The sequence below is a fragment of the Parasteatoda tepidariorum genome, chromosome 7 (assembly GCF_982258835.1).
Source record: "Parasteatoda tepidariorum strain Cologne lab strain chromosome 7, Ptep-v5.0, whole genome shotgun sequence".
NCBI lineage: Eukaryota > Metazoa > Arthropoda > Arachnida > Araneae > Theridiidae > Parasteatoda > Parasteatoda tepidariorum.
This window is the reverse complement of record NC_141761.1, coordinates 102,289,262-102,312,220: the sequence shown is the minus strand read 5'-3', so window position 1 is coordinate 102,312,220 and position 22,959 is coordinate 102,289,262. Positions and strand designations below refer to the sequence as shown.

The following is a 22,959-nucleotide window of genomic DNA, read 5'->3' as shown; positions in this document are numbered from 1 at the left end:
TTTCAAATCCATTATATTACCTCTTTTTTTTTTCTTTTCTCCAAATGAAATCGTGATTTAAAATGTGCTTTTTATTTAAATGTGTATTTTTTTTTATGTAATAAATATTTTATGAATTTTTTCAAACTATTATTTTTAACACGGTCATCACCAACAACTAAAAATGATACCTAAATCATGAGACCATGCCTTTATGCATGCCAATTAATGTATGTAAAATCTTCACCCACGCAGACCAGAAAAACAAAAAATAAGCACGAAATTTGAGAAATAACATGTAATCATGATAAAATAATTAAAATTAACCAGAGATAAATAAATGTACATGTTGATCCCATATTATGTTAATCGATAAAACTTTTACATTGGTGGATGTAGTTAGATTAAATCTTTTTGATTTGATGGAAGGTGTAACGTAGAATGTATTCTACAATATCTTTCTTTCTCTCATTTCGGATTAAATGGAAATCCTACAATTTATGGTTCATTGATCAGCCTATATGATGCACAAAAAAATCAATGTATATTGTTAGTTTTACAGTTTTAAAATATAACATAATTAATGTCTCATTTAGTTAAATTACTATAGTACGATCCTCTAATTCCTAACGATTGGAAATGAAGTTCCTGGTTAGAGGAAGCAAAAAAGTGTAAAGTTTTAAAATAAATAATCACGTATTTTAAATAATCTTGTATGTCTTCCGAATCAGTGATCTTAATTTATAATATTTATTCATGTTTGTCTTTTAATAATAAATTATTGTTAATAATAATTTTACATTTCCAGAGCATAAAACAGCAATTTTTATGAATTCATAAAAATTATCAAAAGCATTAAAATCGAGTTTTTTTATGTGCAAGTTATTCAAATAATATTATACTAGTTAAAATAAAATACTATTATATCTCTGTAATGAAAATAACATTACATAACAATATAATTCCATTTTTCTTTAAGTCATGAGGTAAAATAGTAATAATTTTTTAAAAAAGGCTTGACAGTTTTATTTAACTTTTTTAAAAATATTATATGAAAGTTATTCTACAATGTAGCATTTTATTCCAGGTTTAATTAGAATAATAATAAGAAAAATAAGAAGAAAAATCAAAAATAGAGAAAAAATTGATTCACAATATAGATCCAAAGTAACTCTCCACATTGCTTTCAGTTATTTGAGTTTTTGTTTTACAAGTACAGTAAACGATACTGAGTTTCAATTTTTCACTCCTTTTCCGTGGGAACAAGTTCTACACAAGGATTGCTACCCCTACACTAGACGACACTAGTTGCATTTATTTACATTTTTGCACGCGTGTGTTTATATACGCCGAATTCAATGGTAAGTTCTTTTATTCCTTACTTTAATTATTACGATTTAGAATGTTAATTCATTTTAATGCTTCACTATCAAAAAGAGTAAATAATTATTGTAGTTAATTCTATTTGAAATAAACACAAATATTCTAAGCCTATCATTTGCGAAGTTTAACAAACTATGACAAAACGTAACGATTTTGGAAAAAAGCAAGAGAATTTGTTGAATCTCATTTACTGTGCATAAAATGTAAAGAGACGAAATACAGACCCGTTATATACGATTGTTATGCAGTTAAGATATTTTTAATAAAATCATGAATTTTTGGAAAGTTTTCTGATGGCACCTAAGCTTAATCAAGGAATATTAATCTAAAATGCTGAGTTAAACTAGTTGCGATCTTATATAAAAAGAATTTCTATTTTAAAGCTTTAATTATCAAAATTATTAAATTAATGCTGCATTGTTTTATTCACCTGACAAATTTTGTTGCTATAATAAATAACAATTAACAAAAAGTAACAATTATAAGCATTATTCTGAAGATAATACTTAAATGTTATTAATCATGGTTGACTTTACACACCAAAATATGAGTAGAGGGGATATTTTCCTTCTGTGATTTGCTTCGCCTACTATTGTGGATTTCAAACTTGCATACATTTATAAAAGAAAACTTGTAGAGGTTTGCCAGGGGTTAGTGGCTACAAGATATACCCTTTTGAATTTCTTCCCATGTTTTGTTTTCAGTGTGATGATAGTCACTGGAAGTTACCAAGACCTATTGATTATTCTACCACAGGTGATGATAAACAAATTTTCCGGAGTAGAAAAGAATTTTAGCTAGATTTATAATGTAAATTTTTCTGTTTCACTAATTTTAGGGGATATTTCTGTATATTAATCTGTCACACTAACTACAATAGCCAAGCTACCAAAAAGATATAAACTTGAAATTTTTTTTAAAAAAAACATGAATGTTTGCCAAATGGTTACGAGTTATATCTTTCGAGTCCGTCCCTTTCTGTGATTTTTTTACTTTCTTTCAGTTTCTCCGATACCAGAAGTTGCCAAGACGTGCTGATTATTCTGCCATTGTTCATTTTATAGAGATCTCCCCTTATTTTATGAATCAAATAAAAGGGGATGTTTCCCTATTTGAACTAGATTGTGCCAACTAAAAATGTTGAAACAAAAAAAAAAAAAAGATTTTGTACTTTGCAAAAATTTAAAAAAAAGTATGTAGAAGTTTTCCTGAGGGTTGTTTCAACTTATATTCTCTGAGTTACTCCCATTCTGAGATATTTACTTAATTTTTCGTGGACCTCTGGAAGTTTATAAATATTTAGCCATAGGTAACAACATAGAAATACTCATTAAACTTTTAATTCTCTATTAGGGTTACTTCTGTATTGTGAGCAGTTATGCCAACTGCTATCGTCCAGGCACCAAATAGATTTCTAACTGCTAACTTTTTAAAAGAATATGTAAAGGTGTGAGAAAGGTAGCTACGAGTTATACTCTTCAAGTTGATATCCGTTAGTTAATTTTTTTTAGTTCCTCCTAGTTGCTGCGTGGAAGTTGCTTAGAAGATATAGTGATTATTCACCGGCAGATCATGATACGGGCATTTTTCTTACTGTTTTGCCTACTCAGTACGAGATGGCAATTTTATTAGCAAATGAGACGAGACAAGTTTTATGTGTGAAACAGTCCTATCATATTGTTATTAATTTGAGCTGTCTTATCTACTTACCTACTATTGTCTTATAAAGTATAAAAACTATTAGTTGTTGCATTTTTAAAAAAGTTGAGTCGTGGCATTTTCTTTTAACTTTACCTTTTTAAAGAACCAATGGTTAAACACGCTTGATTGGGGTAAATTTTACAAGAGTCTATAGCAGATGGTTCTTCAACCAAAATGTCGTGGAAGTATCATCTTAACAAGCTATTGCAAGAGAAAACCTCACATGGACAAAATAGTTTTTTGACTATTTATTTTGCAACATGATATCTTTAAAAAAAAAGAAGAAAAAACACCCAGTTGAACATTTACTGGAAATTTTTCTTCTTATTTTTGAAACAGTTTTTGAAATTTATCAGCTAAAACGATATGGAAAATAATTGCAGTAATTTTCAATATTAAATTATCTTTAGAATTATTCTTATTCAAGCTTTTATTTAAATTTACATTGCTGTTTAAAACTTTTTTAATTCTTTTATAGTCATTGTATTCTAAAAATATGCCTAGGCAGGGGTCTGTCAAGGCCAAATTTACTACCGTTTAGCGGTACCTTCACAAATTAAACTTTAGAAAAAACAGTAGTTTCACAAAATACTTTTTCTTATAATTTTATTTTTGTATTCCTTAAGAAACGATAAATCCATATTTTTGTGTTGATTTTTTAATGTAGTTTTTAATTTTTCGCAAATTATGTCTAAATTTTCATAAAATAGGTACCTCTCAGAAAAACCTAGACAGACCCTTGCTAGGTGAAAAAGTTCAATTGAAATTTTTATTGCTAAATTTTTCTTTTAAATAATTTTTGTCTTAGTTTTTTTACCTAGCTTTTTACATTTCTAAAAAACTTTGTTTTTATTAACTGTATGACACAGTAATTAAGAATGTTTCTATTGACGTTATTCTTATCTGGAAAATATGATAATTGGAAAGACTGAGATGTAAAGCTTTAAAATTTTATTTTGAGAATTAAAATAGATTTTTCTGTTTTACATTTGTATATAATCTTTTGTTTTTGTTAGTGTTTTTACGATAACAAAGCATTTTAATAACATATTTCTAATAGATTATATTTTAGTTAATGTTGCTTTATGGATACTGCTTTACAGAAAATATTATTCTTAGCATGGAAGTTTTGTTGTAACAATTATGATAATTTTTTTTTCTCTTTCTATTTTACTTCATAACTTTATTAAGTATTTCTGGTTTAATTTTTTGTTTTCCCTTTAGCCCATTCCACTAATATAGATAAGCATGGAGTAATTTCCAATTATAAATAAACTTATTTATTCGTAAAAAATATTTATTAATGAATTTTTTTTAAAAAAAATATTGCTATAAAAATATATTCTGCATTTCACCATGTTTTTTAGCTAACATTCTGTCAAACCATTACTCCTTACTTCTCTAGTTCTGAATAATAAATGTGCCCGTATAAAAATATGTTTGAATAATTTCTATGTTTTTAAACGTATTAACTGAATGAATTTTCTTTTTCATAATCTATTGATGTACTTCTGAGGAAGATCTTTGAAAAGGATCTAGCTTTGAGAATGAACCTCCATCAAGTCTCATTTGAAGGTACCTGAATTAAGTATGTCTAAAGAAATAACTGTATTTGAATTGTTTCCTTTTTTCTTGTACTTAAAAATGGGTAAAAAAAATTCGTGAAATTATAAACATGAACAAATCAATTGTTAAAAATTATTTCAGATTACTTTTGCTGATATTAAAAATAGTAATTAAACATTGTTTACATAGGCTGCCCATGCTTCAATAACAACAAATAAAAGTACTCAAAAATTTGTCTCTTAAAATTAATTATCATATATTGTAAATATATTTTCCATGTACTGTAGAATCCTAATTATTTGATGCATAATCATCAGCCTTTGCACTATTCAACTAATTTATAATAGAAGTTTCTGGTGTAAGTTTCATCGTTAGTATCAAGTAGAATGGTAAACTGTTACTGTTTTTACCACCACTATTTTTGCTGTTCCAATGTTTTATTTCACTGGCACTTAAAAAAAAAAAAAGTGTTTTATCTGCATTAAATTAGTCTTTTTATTCATAGTCCTCCATAAGTTCAAACAAATTCTGAAACTTCTATTTTGCTTTTAACAATTCTTCAACGATTATGCAGATTGATGAATCCCTCAAAGGCTAAGACTACTCAAACCAAACATTTGGCAAACATTAAAATGAATTATAAAATGAATAAACAACATCAATTGGAAATTCTCGGGGAATTAAGATTGATACATATTGCTCAGTATTTCAAATCTGCATGGCAGAATCACAGCGACATTGTTGCAGAATTTTACAGATCTCTTGCAGAAAGATTTTTCTCTTGAAAGGAAGAAAATATTGCTTTTCTTTTTTACAGAAATATTTGAACATGCAATATTTGAATCATGCATTTAGATAATCAGTTTTTGACATGCTCAATTTTCACCGACGTAATGTTTTGATAGTATTTTCGGCAGTTATTGATATTGATTTTCATTTGATTCTTAACCATCTAGATATATTTAAACAATATGGAAAACTCGAATCGTGCATTTGAGTATCTCTTTTTTAAGGCTATCTTTTTTTTCTTTTTTTTAAAATTCTATCGAATTTTTAGAAGTTATAGATGCTGATTTCTCCTTAAATTTTAAATCCGATATTTTTTATACGATATTATTTATTGCAACCTAATTTCAAAGTGTAACACGCTTTTAAGGAGTCCAATTTACGTAATTACATCATATATTTTTTTTGGTGGGGGGGGGGGGCAATTGCTACTACGGATTTCATGATATTTAATATTTTTTTATTGTGATGATTATTTACAAAATGCGAAGAAGCTAATAAAGTGTGTGTCTTCCCACCAACAAAATGTGAGAATATAACCCATAATATTAAAAAAAAAAAAATTTCGTGTTAAATTAAGAAAATCATTATTATTATTTTTTGTTGACACAGCGTATTTGCCATTTTAAATTAGCAACATATATGTTTGTTTGTATTAAAAGTATTTTGCAATTAGATATTAGTGCTGGAGAGTTTAGTCGCAGATAGCTCAAAAACATTCTGCTACAAGATTTCAAATTATCCTTGTTTTAATTAAACTAAGCCAATTGTATATATGTTTATATATATATATATATTTTTATTTTTTGTACATCTGCAGTTTTCTACAATTCCGCATATTAGAAATTGAACTTTCAATATTGTTAACTTTAATCAATGATTTTATATCTATGACTGTACCATAGCTGCCAACTGTTCAGAATTTTTCGGATTTGTTCCTAATTTTTATATCAAATCAAAAAATCTGATATTTTTTATAAAAAATCTGAATTTTCCTAAAATTTCAGTATTTTTGTTTTTAAATCAAACCCTAGTTCTGATCGCCACAAGCTTCCTGTGATCATTGTGCAGAAGTAATTTTTAGTAGCTTTTTATTGGAAAATACTATTCCAATAGCTGTTGCTGATCATTTCACTAAATTGAATCTTAAACAACTATTATTATTTTTGAAAAAATGTATTACAGTATTTAAACACATGCATCAGAAATATTTGCTTATGTCGTAGATTATTATTTACCTGTCTTTTATAATTTGGAGAATAATAATTATGTATTAAAAAGTAATGGTTGTTTTTAAACTATTATACCGGTATTCCTAATTATAAAATATTATTATTATAAATTTCCCTCAAAGGATAGTGTTTATAGTTTCGTTTTACTAATTTACTTAAGATATTTTAATATTTGTCAATTAATGTTAATATTTAATAGTTAAATTTTTGTCTTACTCTCATAATTGGTGCGTAATTTTGTGGCATATAGTGTTCCTAATTTTTGATTCCTAAGGTTGGCAGCTATGCTATACATATGATATTTTCTATTTATATGATATATCTGTCTATGATATTATCACTTTATTTTTATAAAGTTTTTTTTTTCAATAACTTCTGCACTGAATTATTATGCTTACATTAAATGAAAATTTTTTTAATTTCATACTGTTTGAAAACATCTTTTATTTAAATATCTTATTTTTCCAAGTGAATGTTTTTGTGTCTATTATTTGGTGTTGAAGTATTAATGATTAAAATGCTTTAAAACACAATTCATTGTGTATATCAAGGTTGCAAAAAATGCTTACTTTTCTCTAAAAGAGACTGACTAGTTTTCATTAATTTATTATATTTTCTTGCATTTTACTGTATACATTTAGCATACTTATGTTCCAACTTTTTATTTAAACAAAAACTATTAAGTAAAATTTATGTTAAATGTCTAATATTGCAGAAAACTTATATATCTTGTAAATTAAGTAGTTCATGCAATGGAAATTATCACTACTACAAACTATGTGAATTACAGTTTGACAAAAAAATATATATTTGTTTTCACATCTTTAAATAAGTTAAAAAATTTTTTTGATATATCTGCTCTATACTTGTTCAAAAAAATTTTTATTTTATTTTTTTGCAAGGGTGTGGAAAGTTGGTAATTTTGTTTTGCTCATATATATATATATATATATATATATATATATATATATATATATATATATGCAGCATTAAAAAAGATAATTTCTAATTAGTTCCAAGCATAAAATTATTATTTTTTGAAACAATTTTAAGTTTAAAGCTGTTCCTCCGAATTGTTTTTATAGTCCAAAATTGCTATACTGCATTACTCCAAACATTCTGTCATGTTGCTACATTTAACTAACACTAACTGGTTTTTTTTTAAAAATTTTTTTATCCAGTCCTTTTAAAGTGGTTTAAACAAATAAAGTTTTTACTGCCCCCAAGCAACCTGATAGTAACACACTTGGGTCAAGGAACACAGAACCTATTTTTCCCACCCTGGAATTTAATGCCCCACCATTACTAAGAATTCCGTTGTGGAAATGAATTTCTAAATCACCTAACAGCTTTCTAATGTATTTTGGAGTAAAGTGTTATGTTTTAGCAGCGATTTTCCAGAAATTAAAGAATTTTCAAAATAACCATTTTTTGTTTAAAAAAGCTTTAACAGAGGCAATTGTAAAATGTAATTCTTCACTTGAACTAAATAATATATAGTTTAACAAATTACTGAATTTGTTAAAATTACTCCTTTTGTATATTAAAGATACTGTTAGTGTTAAAAGGCATAGTATTTTTACTGTTTTAATAAATGAGAAATTAAAAATTACGTAACTGAAACTAATCGAATTGTGTTTCTGAACTACAAAGTTCTTGCAAAATATTCTGAAGAGGAATGAAAATTGCACCCAAGGAGCAATAAGAAAATGAAAAGAATGAGAGAGAAAAATAAAATTCTGATGATAAGTAAATAAACAGAAAGTATAGGGCAGCTTTTAGGAGTACTTTACCTGACAACGGGTGCATGTTGTGGCAAGTATTGCGGTTATGAGAAAAAGTAATTTCAAATAGGGGTGTTTTGTGAATAGTTTTGTCTTGATTTTAGGTCAGCGTGGGTAAACCAATTGACACCTTTATTCCTTCATTGTGCTCTTACTTGTTACCAAAGCAGCCGACAGCACCAGACTAAAAGTCTGGAGGAGTTCTCCTCAAAGCCACACGAAAAATAATTTAATGTTTTGTTTATAACTTACTGCTGGCTTCATTGTAAGATTTAGTTAGGATAAAAAAAATATTAAATATTCTAATTCAGATTTGTGCTGTATATGTATATAATTTTGTCATGTAACATGTGATTAAAATTTGTAAAATAGATTTTCTTATATCTAAGTATTTGGATGTACTCAATCGATATATACTTAGTAGAAATTCCATGAAAATCATGTTTTAATATTTTTTTAAAATTTTTTATTTAACTGTATTTTATCTAGTCAGTATTGCTTCGTTTTAGAAATCTACTGTTGGTTGTAACAATTTAATATTATTGTCCGGTATATATTTTTTCATATGCTAAAATATTTATTTGTTTTCCAGGAACATTGCAGTGAAGAGGTGATAGTAACAGCGGGGTGGAAGAAGTTATGAATGTTTCAGATCTGTAGCGATGTGTTATAATTGTAAATCTATATATTGTAAATATATTGTATGATAGTTGTAAAATAAATAAAACTTAATAAATCTTATTTGATGTAATGTTTTTTTCTGTATTTAAAATTATTTAGTTAACTGCTCTTCTGGATTAAAAATTTTAATTTTACGAACGTAAGACTTAGAAAAATTGTAATTTTTGTAAATAAACAAATCAAATGGTAAATTTGGTTAAAATTTTTTTTTTTACTTTGTGTGTGTGTTAAAGTAAATTTTAGTCAAATTTTTCAAGCTAAAAACTAAAATATATGCATTTAAAAAAAAAAAAAATAATGAACCCAAAAGCATTCTAGAAGAGTAGATAATTTCCAGCAAGCAATTTGGAAACATGGACTTCAGCAGAGCAATAGATTTATTAATTTAAACTAAAAAAAAAAAAAATATTTTTTCCATAGGGGTTTGGAAAATCATGTAAGTATTGAGTATTTTTTTCTTCTACCAATTCTTTATATTACAAACTTTTAGGAATGAAAAATGTAAAAAATTCCTGAGAGACATGAAACTTCGTAAATAAACCAGTATGCTGCTGTGAAGAGGTAGAAAGATTTGCATTCCATATTCGTTGAGTTATAATTTGAATTGTAAAAATTTACAGAAAGTGTGAGATTAAAAATAAAAGCTTTTTCTAGGATTCTAAAAAAAAAAAGCATGAATATCGACTATTTTCCGTTATTTTAGTTTTAGTTCGAAAAGAATTAAAAGTTTTTTTTTAAATAAAAAGTAAATGCTATATTTTTTAGTGTAATTAGTGCAGCATAAACATTAAAATACGGAATGGTTTCTTTCCTTCTTAGTTAAAAAAAAAAACTTAAAATATGCTATTGTTAACAATTCGGTTAAAATTACGATAAATTGAAATTAATTTAGTTAAATTTACGCGAAAAATTTATTAATTCACCTAGCTCAAAATAAGCGTTAAAAATATTGATATATAAGCGTTAATAATACGTAAATAAAGCTCAAAAATAAGCGTTAATAATACGTAAATAGTATGGATAAAATGCGTTTGTATTTTGGTTAAAATAACGTAAAATGTACGTTATTTTAATAAAAATAAGCGTTAAAAACACGTAAATATTCATGGTGAAAAAAACGAATTTATAGAACCAAAAATATACGTAAATAGTTTGGTGAAAAAAACGTAAAAAATACGTTAAAAATTGGTTACGAAATTCACCTTAGTCAAAATAACGGCAAAAATCGGTCATTTTTACGTTAAAAACAACCCAAATATAAACGTTTTTTTACCTAATTCGAGACTACCACTCGAAACGCAAATAAAACGTTTTAAATAAACGTTTTTTTGCTCTAAACCTTGTGGCATTTTAACGTTATTTTCACGTAATTTATACTTATCTCTGCTGCATGGGTACGTTGTATGTACATGCGTACATTGTGCATATAACTATTTTTTGTACATCCATACATTACATGCGCATAAGTATTAACAAAGTATGTAGTTATACAAGTACATACGTACGTTGTACATCAGTACATACTTTGCGTATACATATATCGATGTACACATTATTGTGCATGTATGTGCACACATTAATGTGCATTAATGTGCATGTACGCATTTTATTTACGCAACTATGTGCATATATTGCATTTTTAAATAACATTCTAACATATTGTACGTAAATACGTACAATTGTATATGCATACGTACATTGTATATACGTGCTGTTATTGTAAATTTATACAATGTATGTACTTAAGTACATAAAAGCATGCAAACGCATAAACATTATTTTCATATACGTTCATACATATATTGTCCATGTATACAATGATACAAAACATTGCCTTTTTGTACAAACTAACATGCATGCGTACATGCATCATAAATGCATAATTTTATGTACCAAGCATATGCGTATTGCATGAAGTATATTACAATATAATTATGAATATTGTACGTACAAACAACGTTTGTGCATACATTGTATATATAGGAATCTCAAATTGTACGTCCATGCGCGCGTACGTTCTATGTACATAAAAACATGTAAACTCATGCACACTTACATAATGAATTTGCATATAGTATACAATCGTAATAACTTGTAATCGTATAGTTTGATTACAAGTAATCACAATTACATGTAATCATGATTACATGTAATCATATATTTTGATTACTTGTAATCATAATTACCCGTAATCGTTTTCGTTGTGACTACTTGCAGTCGCGATTTCTTGGAATCATGATTACAAGTAATTGATTACTGTAATCAATACTGTAATCATGATTACAGCTGTAATCAAAATTTTTTGAAAGTTGTAATCTCGATTACAAGTAATTGTTTACTGTAATCGACCATGTAATCATGATTACAGCTGTAATCAAACTTTGTAATCATGATTACAATAATTGATTACTGCAATTGAAAAATGTAATCGATTACATTTTCGCTCTACTCTGATGTAATTAAAAATTTTGATTACTTGTAATCGTGATTACAAGTAATTGATTACATAGCTGTAATTATCTGTAATCAATTACAGTTGTAATCGATTACAGTAATTGACGGCCAACTCTGCCTTACCGTCAGGCTAACCATGAGAGGTTTTCGTGGCTTTCCACCCCATTTAACTCAAATAGTTAGTTCCATCAAATAGTTCACGAAGGCAAAATATCTCCCAATATTTGATATAGGAGTTTCCTAGTCTTCCGGATAGGATTCAAATTTACAAGGCTACGGAATTGAACATTAGTATCCCCAAACCCTAAAAATTGGGTCGGCTGTTCAGCGACGGTCATAATACAAAATATACATTTCATGATGCATATCACTCGTACAGAGTGATATGGGTCATGAAATATTTATTTTACAAGATATATATACAAGATATATATACAAGATACCTCATTAATCCAATTTTCCTAAAAACATTGTAAATTTATGAAGATAATAATTAAATAATTCAATTGATAATTATTAAATAATTAAATAAAGAAGATAATAATTTATTTGTAGGTTATTAAAAAAACCTGTTAAGTTAAAATTTTTGAGAATAAAGTCAAGTATACTTTTTAGAAAATTACATTAAGCCTTTTTAAAAAAAAATAAATTGGTATATTTTTATACGTCATTTGGAGCAATGTATGAAATGTTTTCAGAAGTATTTAGTGCCAGCAAATAAAAAGAAAAAAACACTACATTTGCAATAGTGTGAGTCTATAACCTTAAATAGCTATTACATATTGTTTAAATAAAACTTTAAGCATACCTTATTGCTACATAGAAAGGTTTTGAAGAATATCAAAGAAATATAAAAGGTATATAATTGCTCATAGTTAAAACTGCATAAAATCATACACAAAGATTACACATAATTTCTAATTTTTGCTTAACAATGTGAATTAAAATATTTACTTCAACAATAAATGTCAAATAATTAAAATTATCTTTAAAAATGTAAAAATTGCATTGTTATTCAAGAATGAAATTCCAAAGTTATTGTATTACATTCTACTTTACTCATTTTAGTTGTTTGTTCCAAATCAAATACAGTGAAGTCCAAGTAATTTAAACAAGCGAATTCTTCATCATTGTACAATGCAAGTTTGAAAATGTAGAAACATGAGAAAAGAAAGTTATGATAAATATTCCAAGAGTGTTAAACGAGTTAATAAATCAATTGAAATGTTGAAAAAAGGAAACCAATACAACCTTAGGCCTAATTGGATCTGAGCAAGCAGAGTGCAGTAAACAGCTTACGAGATGTAAAAAAAAAAAAAATAAGAGAAGTTGAAATGAGGCCAATATTGAAACATCCAAGCAGTGAGCTTGTTCAATTTTAAGTTATAAAAAAATTTTAGTCATCATAATATTATTTCTTCTGATTGTACTGCAGTACACTATTCAAGATGCAGAATTTTTGAGTGAAAAAGGGTGTCCTCAACTTTATAAAATTTTGGCTGTAAAGATATTCTTCATCGTTTGTTCATCCTCCACTCATATAGGGCCGCTCATATGAATGTCAAACGTGTCAACGTGCTGATATGAGATGATAATTCTGCATGATTGTATGGTTTTTCATTACTGTGTGATACTGTAAATTCTGAAATGACACCATGAAAATTTCCAAATTTTTATCGACGGTGGTGATGCTTAGTTACATACGGTGATATTGGTAATAAGCTCTGTTGTAATAGGTACCTAATTTACCGTGGTAATATTTTTTAAGAGTCTTACCAGATAGTATCAAAAACTAAAGTAGAAATGTGTCCAGAAAAGAGACACTCAAGCATAGTCTCTTTGGTGACCTTGTTCAATTGGAAGTTATAAAAATTTTTAGTCTTCATACTATCATTTCATCGGATTGTATTGCAGTGGACTATTCAAGATGCAGAATTTTATTTGTAAAATGGTGCCTTCAACTTCATCAAGTTTTGGCTGTAAAGATATCCGTCGTAGTCTGTACTACCGTCACTCATTTTGGGCCTTTCATATCAATGTGAAACTAGTCAACGTGCTGATATTGGAAGAAAATTCTGAGATATTGTAAAATTTTACTATATGCGATATACGATATACGGTTACTTCATACGATACTAAAATAACCTCTTAAATAAAACCATAAAAAACCTCCTAACTGACGCTAATGATACTTACTTATTTGGGGTAATAGGTACTATTGTACTATTGGTAATAGGTGCTCTTGTAATACTGTTGTAATAGGTACTTTTCACTCTCTCGTATGCCTGTTTAGGCAGAGGGGTGTGATTGATCTTGCTTTCCAGTGGCTCCATCTATGGCAAAAAATTCGACTTCTGCCACATCCATACGTCGCACCCGTTTATAGGGCGGACTCATTCATTCATACACCGATCATAATTTTGACCTGAATCAAAGAACGGTCGATGTCCAATCCAGTACCATCAGAAGTATTGATTTGTTATGGGAACATGGAGGATTTTGCGACTCGACAGATTTAACGTGCATCAGTCACCATTTACTACACGGGGAGCTTTCGGTCAGCGAGGTTCGAACCCACGAACTCTTGGACATGGGCCCAGCACCCTATAGGTACTTACCAGGGCTCGAAAAACAGCCCGTCCGCCCGTCCTGGGTGGTCAAAAGTTCCCCGCGGACAACGAATTTCTCGAATCCGACGTCCGCGCGGACGGCCATTTTCCCGTTAATGTTCGTGATACTTTTTCAATGTTTGTTATCTTACAAGTCTCCACTAGACTAGGGCCTCATCTGAGTCTAGAGCCTCACTTCTAAAATGACCTTCTAATCTAGAAATACAGCAACATACTACGCATGATGGAATTGGTGTTTCCTTTGTCTGGGAGTACTGCAGCGGTTGAAAGGAGCTTTTCAGCAATGAACTTACAAAAAACACAGTACGTACTGGTCTTAAACAAGAAGCGTTAAACGCAATTATGAACATCTACCTAAATGGAAAACCCCTTTCAGATTTCTGTGCAGAAACCTCTGTAAATCATTAGCTTGATTGTGGAACTGGCAAACGTCATATTTGATTCATTTAAAAAACGCAGTACCCTTGGATAAATTGACATTCCAGATAACTTAACCTTTGACTTTTAAATTATTTCATCAAAGAAATACTAGGGTACTATTAGTAACCTAGTATTTCTTTCATTACTGTATAATGTAATCCTAGTATTTGTAATCCTAGTGGCCACTGATTCATTGTGTAATTTATATAAATGTTTGTAATAAATAAGAAAAAATAATATTTTTATTTATTTAGAAGTGACGGGTTAGTTTCAAAGGAGGACGGGTACATTGTTGGACAAGCCGTCCTCGGGGACGGGTAAAATTTCTGAGTTTTTTCGAGCCCTGGTACTTACTGTTCTAATATAGGTACTGTGGTAAAATGTTTTGTACTGTAGACTGGGTCTTATGTGCTATTATCAAAAAAAGTAGGTATGTGACAGGAAAAGAGACACTCTAAAATAGTCTTTCTAGTAAGCTAATTCAATTTGAAGTTATAAGAAATTTCAATTTTTCATAATGTCGCTTCATCGGATAACATAGGACTGAGTTATTCGAAATGTGAAATTCGGAGCTTTAAACGATATCGAATCTTGACCAAAAGATGTCTTTCATGGCTAAAACTATATTAACTTAAATAGGGTTGTTCATTTAGATGTCAAACTAGATAACGTGCTGATTTCGTGAGATAAGTCTGAACTATTGTATGATTTTACGTTATTGTTAAATGCTAAAAAATCATCTTTAATAATGCCGTACAAAATCGCTAAACTCTTATTGACACCGGTGATACTTAATTGTGGTAATTAGAATTTACTAGTGATTCAATTACTGCAAATGTGCAGTCAAAGGTGCTTAATATAGTTACTGTGGTAATAGAATTTTAATGCCTTTCACCAAAACAAAAAGTATAGTTATCTCTGTTTTTATTATAAAATTTGTCTCCGTTATCAAACGAATTTTAAAAAATAAAACTGAATTTTATAACTTAGGTAGCAACAAGATAAAACGGAATGAATTGGTACTATATCGTTTCGAGAAGTCTTAAAAATCACTAAATTATTAATGATGTCACCTATGCTTTATTATTTGTAGTAATCGATACTACGGATATTGGTTTTAATATTTGTTAATAATCTTAATCGGCTGTAATTAATATAATGTAAATTTCATGTGACTTTTTTGCAAAATAAGAATTCGTGAAATGAATCAGCTATATATTCACCTAGTTGTGTATTACACTATATTTCTATAGTATTTATGCTATTATTATATTATTTATATATACCATATAATAGGTGTATAGTTATAAGAATAGTAAAACTTTAAAAAAAATCAATGTGACAATCTAAAATATATATTTCTTGTAATATGAAACTCAGCTTAATTTTTGCAATTGTAAGAAAAAAGGAGAAGAAGAAAAAGAAGGAAGCCTTGAATAGAAAATTCAAAAATGGCTCATTTTCATTTAGAAATAAAAATTGGAAAAAAGAAACAAAAAGAAAGTTGTGCAAATATTGAAATTGCGATTGCCGACAGTCAGGCATATTTGTTTTGAATGTAAAAAAAATGACTGTATGAGTTATTGTTTGCTTTTCATCTTGTATATGAAAAAGCTATTTTGTATCCTGGAGTTAGGTTGCATTTCCACCTTTATTCATAAATTACAGAAGAAAAAAAAATAGTTGTGATTATTTTGAGATGGGAGATGAGTTGATGTATTGATAATACAGCCAGCTTTGATGTTTTTGTTTCATTCCTGACATATTAAAAACTTATTTATTAATTTTAAATGTTTTTGATTTTTTAAGCGATTTGGAGGCTGCTTCTCCTCTTTGCCCTGCTAATCAACCCGTGTGATGGCATCTCGCTCATTATTCTTTTTTTACAATAACTTTCAAAAGAAAAATTATTTTATTAATAAAATATATATTATTTAAGTGAGCAAATTTTTTTAATATGGTGAACGTAATGAAATAAACAATCATGATCACATGGATTTTAAAATTAATAATCTATTTAAAAATAAAAATTAAGCTTAGGAATATGGCATCAAAGACTCAATACAAAGAAATAGTAAACGGTTTTGTATTTCTATTGAATCAAGTTTTTGTTAGATATTTTGAACAATTTCAAAGTAAATGCTAAGATTTACATTTGTTAACAACCTCTTTTTTTTCAATTTTTGTTGTTACTCGTAAAATAAACCCAATTGGGTTTATTTTATGAAAAAAAAAAAATGCGTGGAAAATTCGCGTAAAGAATTATGTGAAAAAAATGTGTGAAAATATTGACTTAAAAATAAAATAAATTTCGAACAATTTAGATTTTGAAAAAGAAAAGCTCGTGTTAATTCTATAGATAAACATGAACCTTTCAACTCGTCGAATTTCCTCTTGGTGGTTACATTTTTCTGGGGGACTGCAGAGCAGCCCTTATCGCATTTTTTTACTACAAGTTAATAATTCTTGAATTAATAATCGAATGTGACATTTTTTTCCATTATGCTCCTCATATATTTTTTCCACACATCATCGTAAATATAAGTTTCTATATCTTATAGCTTCGCAGCGAAACATACCATAACGTTAAGATAAGCACACAGAACAACAGCGTCGGTTGGGAAATTTTGAGAAATAAAATAAAACCTTAAAAGTATAATATAATTCTAATATAAGTTATATATACGTATTATAAGTGTAAGTTATAAGTCGCAGTTATAAGAATATGAGTTTGTTTTTATACTTAAAGAAGTTGCTCCAAAATCACCTAATTTTTATGTATATGTAAAGTGTGTCATAATTTCGGCTGGATTTTGATAGGCTTATAATTTTTTTCCATAAATATTCCATATGTGAACCTTTTGGAGGTTCTGCAGATTTTAAGTCTAAAGTCAAATATTTCTCACATCAAAAAAGAAAAACAATTTTAATTAAAATTTGCAGCACTAAATATACAAGTTTTTTAAATAATTAAAATGATTGTAGTGCTTGGATTAATAAAGTGACAATCTAAACTATTTCCAAAGATTATATTTTCCATAAATTGTACTTGCCAAAGATTAAATTTTTCTTTAATTACCAACCTCAATACCAATTTGATTACCTGATGATGATATGATATTCAATGGACCATGATAATCAATGCAATATCATTGTAAGGAATTTGTGCATGTTTGCAAAAATATAAAATCAATTAATTGGTTTTAATGTAGTTTCCATGCATAATGTAATTTAAAATTTTCAGAAAATTATAGTAAATAACAGTAATTTCAGGAGACTCTAGTATATTCTTATTGCCTAAATGGGAATTGCAGAGTTTCCATCAAAAACGCTATCTCTTACATCTTGAAAATAGGGCATATTGTTATGTTTCTTAACCCTTTCTATTCTTAAAATAATCTATAATTCCTATACGCTGTAATTTCAGTACCCTTCTAATGATTATAATTTTTCATAGTTGAAAAATAAAAACCAAAGAAACTTTTCTAATTAGGAATTCCATTGCAAAAGGAGATCGAGAAATGATACGTAGGCTTACGATTGTCACTATTCAAAATCCAATTTATTTCCTTTGAATTAAGCCTTTAGTACTGACCAATGAAATATTCCTAAGCCGAATTTCAACATGAGTGCCACGCGGAAACTTTCGATTGAATTTGACTAAATTCTGCTAAGACTGAATATCCATTCAGATACAAAGGAATCCATTTGCAAGATTGATAACTTCATGAAAGGGGAAAAGAGAATAGATTTAAAGCATTGGTAAAGAATTTATAATATTTGATTCTTTATTGGCATATTTTGAACAGCACAGGTATGCACAGATTACTGACAAACACTGTATTTTCTTTTGCTTAGCATGAAATGGTTGACTACTTAAACTTTTTTAAAACTGTGTAGAAATAATGTGTCAAGCTAGGTCTTTAAAGATTGAATAAAGGCATGTAAAAAACTCTTTAAAAAAATCATTTTTTAGCCTTTAATGAGAAAAATTGTTTTAGTTCTAGCTTTATCTACACTCCCAAATGCAATATTTTGTTTGTGTTGAAAACTTAATGATAAGGCCAAACTTCACTTTTAAAGTGTTAAAGAAAGTATATAAAAACCTTGTTTCAGTGATGGTACAATCTCGCGAAGGTGAATTTATTCTTAGTTGGATAATTCTAATATTAATATTCTCTTTCTTATTATTAATTTGCGTCCCTTAATGTGAATACTTTTTTCTCTTTTTTGTCACAAATATTTAAAAGTATATAGTAAGGTTGTTGGTTACGGAACATCTTGTATATAGCACCTCCGAAAAAGAATGGTGTCTCAAATCTTACAATATGCTTTTTTTTTAACTATTTCAATTCATTTCTTTAAATTATTGGTTTTATTTCAGCAGTGATGATTTCTATCTAGAGCTGCCAAATTAAATAGAAACTTGTAAGTTTTTGCTTTATTTCTTACTTTCCTTTGTTTTTATTCATTATATCACAATTTTACGAAATCTCCATTTATTTTAAATTCTGGGGAACATGGATCAAATTTAAAGAAAATTAAAAAAATCATAAATTTATATGAGAGATGCTCGGTTATGAGGAATTTTGTATTTACTAAGTGCAACGGGATCTTAAATTAAAATGTCTTTTCTTTCATAGCTGCATGGTTGTATAATAAAAAATGACAATCAGTCAAATTGACATGTCTCATTTGAGCACAAGTGAAATTTAATTTTGTGAATTAAGAGAAAAAATCAAAAGCTGACCGATAGATAGCATTGTATTCGTCACAAGATTTTGAAAACAGATTGCTGTACAATATATGTTAATTTTGTAATATTAATTATAAAATCGGAGTTGCTTTTCCTACGGTTTTGGAGTCAAGCAAAATTAAGTACTGATTTAATTTTTTATCTTTTTCAACGATTTTCAGCTCAGGGTCAGTTAAAAAGCATTTTCTCCTTTTAACTGTGGCAACTGTTTTGTCAGCGTGAGGGGGGAGGGTTTGAAAACAAGAGGCTGCTACAAATATATATCTTTTAATTAGCATCTTATTATAAGTATAATGTTATCTATTAATCAACTCTTCGGAACAAATTTTTTTCTAGCGAAAAAAAAGTAATGAAAAAGAACATTTCTTTACTTATGCCCAGAAGCAATGTTAGGTCATTCTGGCCACTAGTTTTTTTAAATTTTATTTTCTAAATCTTTATTTTATTTTTTAAAGCGAAATCTTCTTCATATTTGTTGCTATTTCGAACTTAAAAGTTAAATAACTAGAATTTCATGGAGTAACAAGCACAAAATTATCACTTTTAATTTTTGTGAAGCGTTTAATAAACGATAAATTATTTCCATTCTGCATTTGTCTTAAATTATGCGAAAACAATTGAAGAAAACAATATACTCTACATTTATTTCCTTACTTAAAAGTAATTAACGATAAATTACGACTTCTTTTAATTCTCCCCTCATTTCTTTGACCTTTTTTGGGAGCCGCAAAAGCATGGAGAAACTTTTTCAACGGTATTTTTAACGATCTTAAACCATTTTATATGTCCTTTAGCTTTTATTGAATTAAATAATTGTTAGAATAATTATAAAAAAGCTAATTTTTTAGTTTTTCAGAAATAAAAATTTATACACAAAATAAAATTAAAAATACTCAAATTCAAAATTTCAAAAAATAAATGTCTACATGCAAGTGAAAACAAAATTAATGTATAATGCCTACATAGAATGCAACAAAATGGTAATGGACATATCGCTCTACTTTTACTCTTCCATTTAAGGCAGTACTGTACCTATTGTTATAATGTATTTGAAACTGCACATCTAAAGAATACCAGAGATTATTCTTAATAGATGTTGTGGACAGCCATAATGTATTGGTAAGGCTTAATGGGAGACTAAAGGAATATTTCAAATGGTTTTCCTACAATTTGTCTAAATCCTTCTAGAACGATTTTCATTCATCCAGAATCATTTCATTGCAAAGATTGTATCTTGCAATCTTCAATTGCAATATTTCCACAAAAATATATGGTTTTATATTTCTTCATTTATTCTTCTATCCTTGTTATATTTAAAATTATTTAATTGCTTTAATTTTTTTTTTCACTTTTCATTTTATTTAGGTATACCATATTCTATTTTCATAATTAAATTAAATAATATAAATAATTTCTTAAATTTTTTTTAAAATTTTATGTCATGCCCTTTTGGAAATAATTAAGAAATAAGATATTAATAGTTATAAATAAAATAATTATAAGCTATTACATATATATTTTATTTTATAGCCGTTATTGAACAGCCGACCCAATTTTTTAGGTTTACGACTGCTAATGTTCAACTCCGTAGCCTTGTAATTCTGAACCCAATCCAGAACCCAATATATTAATAATATAAGCAATATGTAGAGTTAAACGATATTAATATTTATAATAAAATAAATATGATATGGATAATAATAATTATTACCACCCCTGTGTTTGATATTCATATAAAAAATAAATGTTATATTTGTTTTAAAATGTAAAACAAGTGAAAATATTGTTAACACTTTAAAGTTTCAATATCTACTGAAAGGTGACAATGACTTCAGAATGCAAAAGGTTACAAACCTTTTAAAAATAAGGTAAAAAACAGGTTAATAACCTTTTCCAGAAAATTATTATTACAGTGCTGCTGTAGTCAGTTAATTGTAGTTCAACATTTTTAAGAAAAATATTAAATGCAATGCTTTTGAAACCAGCTCTTTACTTTCTTTCTTTGAAATAATCACAATCTTTAGAACTTTACGCATCATAATCTCCTCAATTTTTGAATTTGGACTATATAAGATAGACTTTTTTGATAAGATCGACTTTTTTTGATGATAAGATAGACAACTTTTGATGCAGACATAGATGCAGTGCTGCACCTATAAATACAGCTCTTTGGATAATATATTCTTTAACTCTACATCTCTTACGCTAGGTGGCAGTACTATATAAATCAACTAAGCCACATACCTTAATTATCGTTTAAAATGAAAACGTGTTTAATAATCACATATAAGAAAATAAGCGTGAGAGACATTTGATTTTACCAGATATAAATTCTAATATTTATATCGAAATTTTTAAAAATAGAAATAGACTTTAGAGAGATAAAAACCGTTTGCATTTCTAAGAGTTATATAATGTACTAGGGTTGGTCAAAAATACGGAAATACTTCTGTACTAACTCTATGTAAACAATATTTCTTTTAACAGCTAACGTTTTCAAAGATTTTACTTGGCAAAACTGTTGGCAAAATTTGAAAGATCATGTTTGGAACTTTTAGAAACGATGTCCTTTTGAACCATGCCAAATTCGGATAGATTAAAACGAAGAGATGTAGTTAACAACTTCTTTCTAAAAATTAATATCAGTAGTTTTGAAATCATTCTATAGGATTGTGATAATTCTGTAAGAATGATTTAAAAATTATAGTGGTCCTAAGGAATTAAAATAAAAAGTGTTTAACTGGATACGCTTATTTTGCTCGATGCAAATTTTGCACGGATAAAAAAGGCGCCATTTCTAAAAGCTTAAAGCTTGATCTTTCAAATTTTGCCACGGAAAATCTTCTAAAACATTCGCTGCTAAAACAAAGATTGTATACGTAAAGTTGGAGTTTTATTTTATAGCCATCGTTGAACTGACGACCCAATTTTTTGGGTTTACGACTACTTATGCTCAACTTCGTAGCCTTGTAATTTTAAACCCAATCCAGAAGACAGGGGAACTCCTGGATCAAGTATTGGGAGAAATTTGCTCTCGTGGAGAGCCTTTGGATGGAACTAACCTGCATTTACGTTACATGAAGAGGAAAACCACGTAAACATCCCACCATTAGCCTACGGCAAAGGGATTTATAGATGATTTCTCTACAACTGAGGCTACTTTACGTCAGCACTGTGGCCTTTGTAAGCCGGATGCTGAATTCATATCGACCAGCCAAGGCTGGGAATCGAACACGGTTCACCTAATTGGAAGAAGAGCGTTCTATCCGCTGAACCATCACTGCTACTTGAGTTAGTGTAGAAGTGTTTTCATATTTTTGCCCAACCTCTATAGATTGTCATTAGAAGTAGTTAACAAGTAAAATTAATTTGCTCTTATTTTTTGGCACATGTATTGATTCCTAAGTATTTTTTTCCAAGTACAGTTGAATATTTTTTTATAAAATAATGGTTCATTTTGTTGTGATGATCATGTTAACAAAACGTTCTTACACAAAACTGTAATTATTATATGTCATGCAATGAAATGATTTTTTTTAAACAAAATATCGACTTTTAAGAATAATAAAAAACAGAGATGATTGAAA

At 28.0% G+C, this 22,959-nt stretch overlaps 1 long non-coding RNA gene across 2 annotated transcripts; it reads left to right on the top strand.

The window, feature by feature from the left end:
• Positions 1 to 1,220: 1,220 nt before the first annotated feature.
• On the top strand, positions 1,221 to 9,172 carry LOC147807356 (uncharacterized). 2 transcript variants are annotated; one of them, XR_015435643.1, is made up of 3 exons: positions 1,221 to 1,340; positions 2,716 to 4,651; positions 9,024 to 9,172. It is a non-coding gene; the product is annotated as an uncharacterized LOC147807356 (long non-coding RNA). The 2 variants fall into 2 exon arrangements; XR_015435642.1 differs by lacking the exon at positions 1,221 to 1,340 and having other exon boundaries at positions 1,347 to 4,651.
• Positions 9,173 to 22,959: the final 13,787 nt, after the last annotated feature.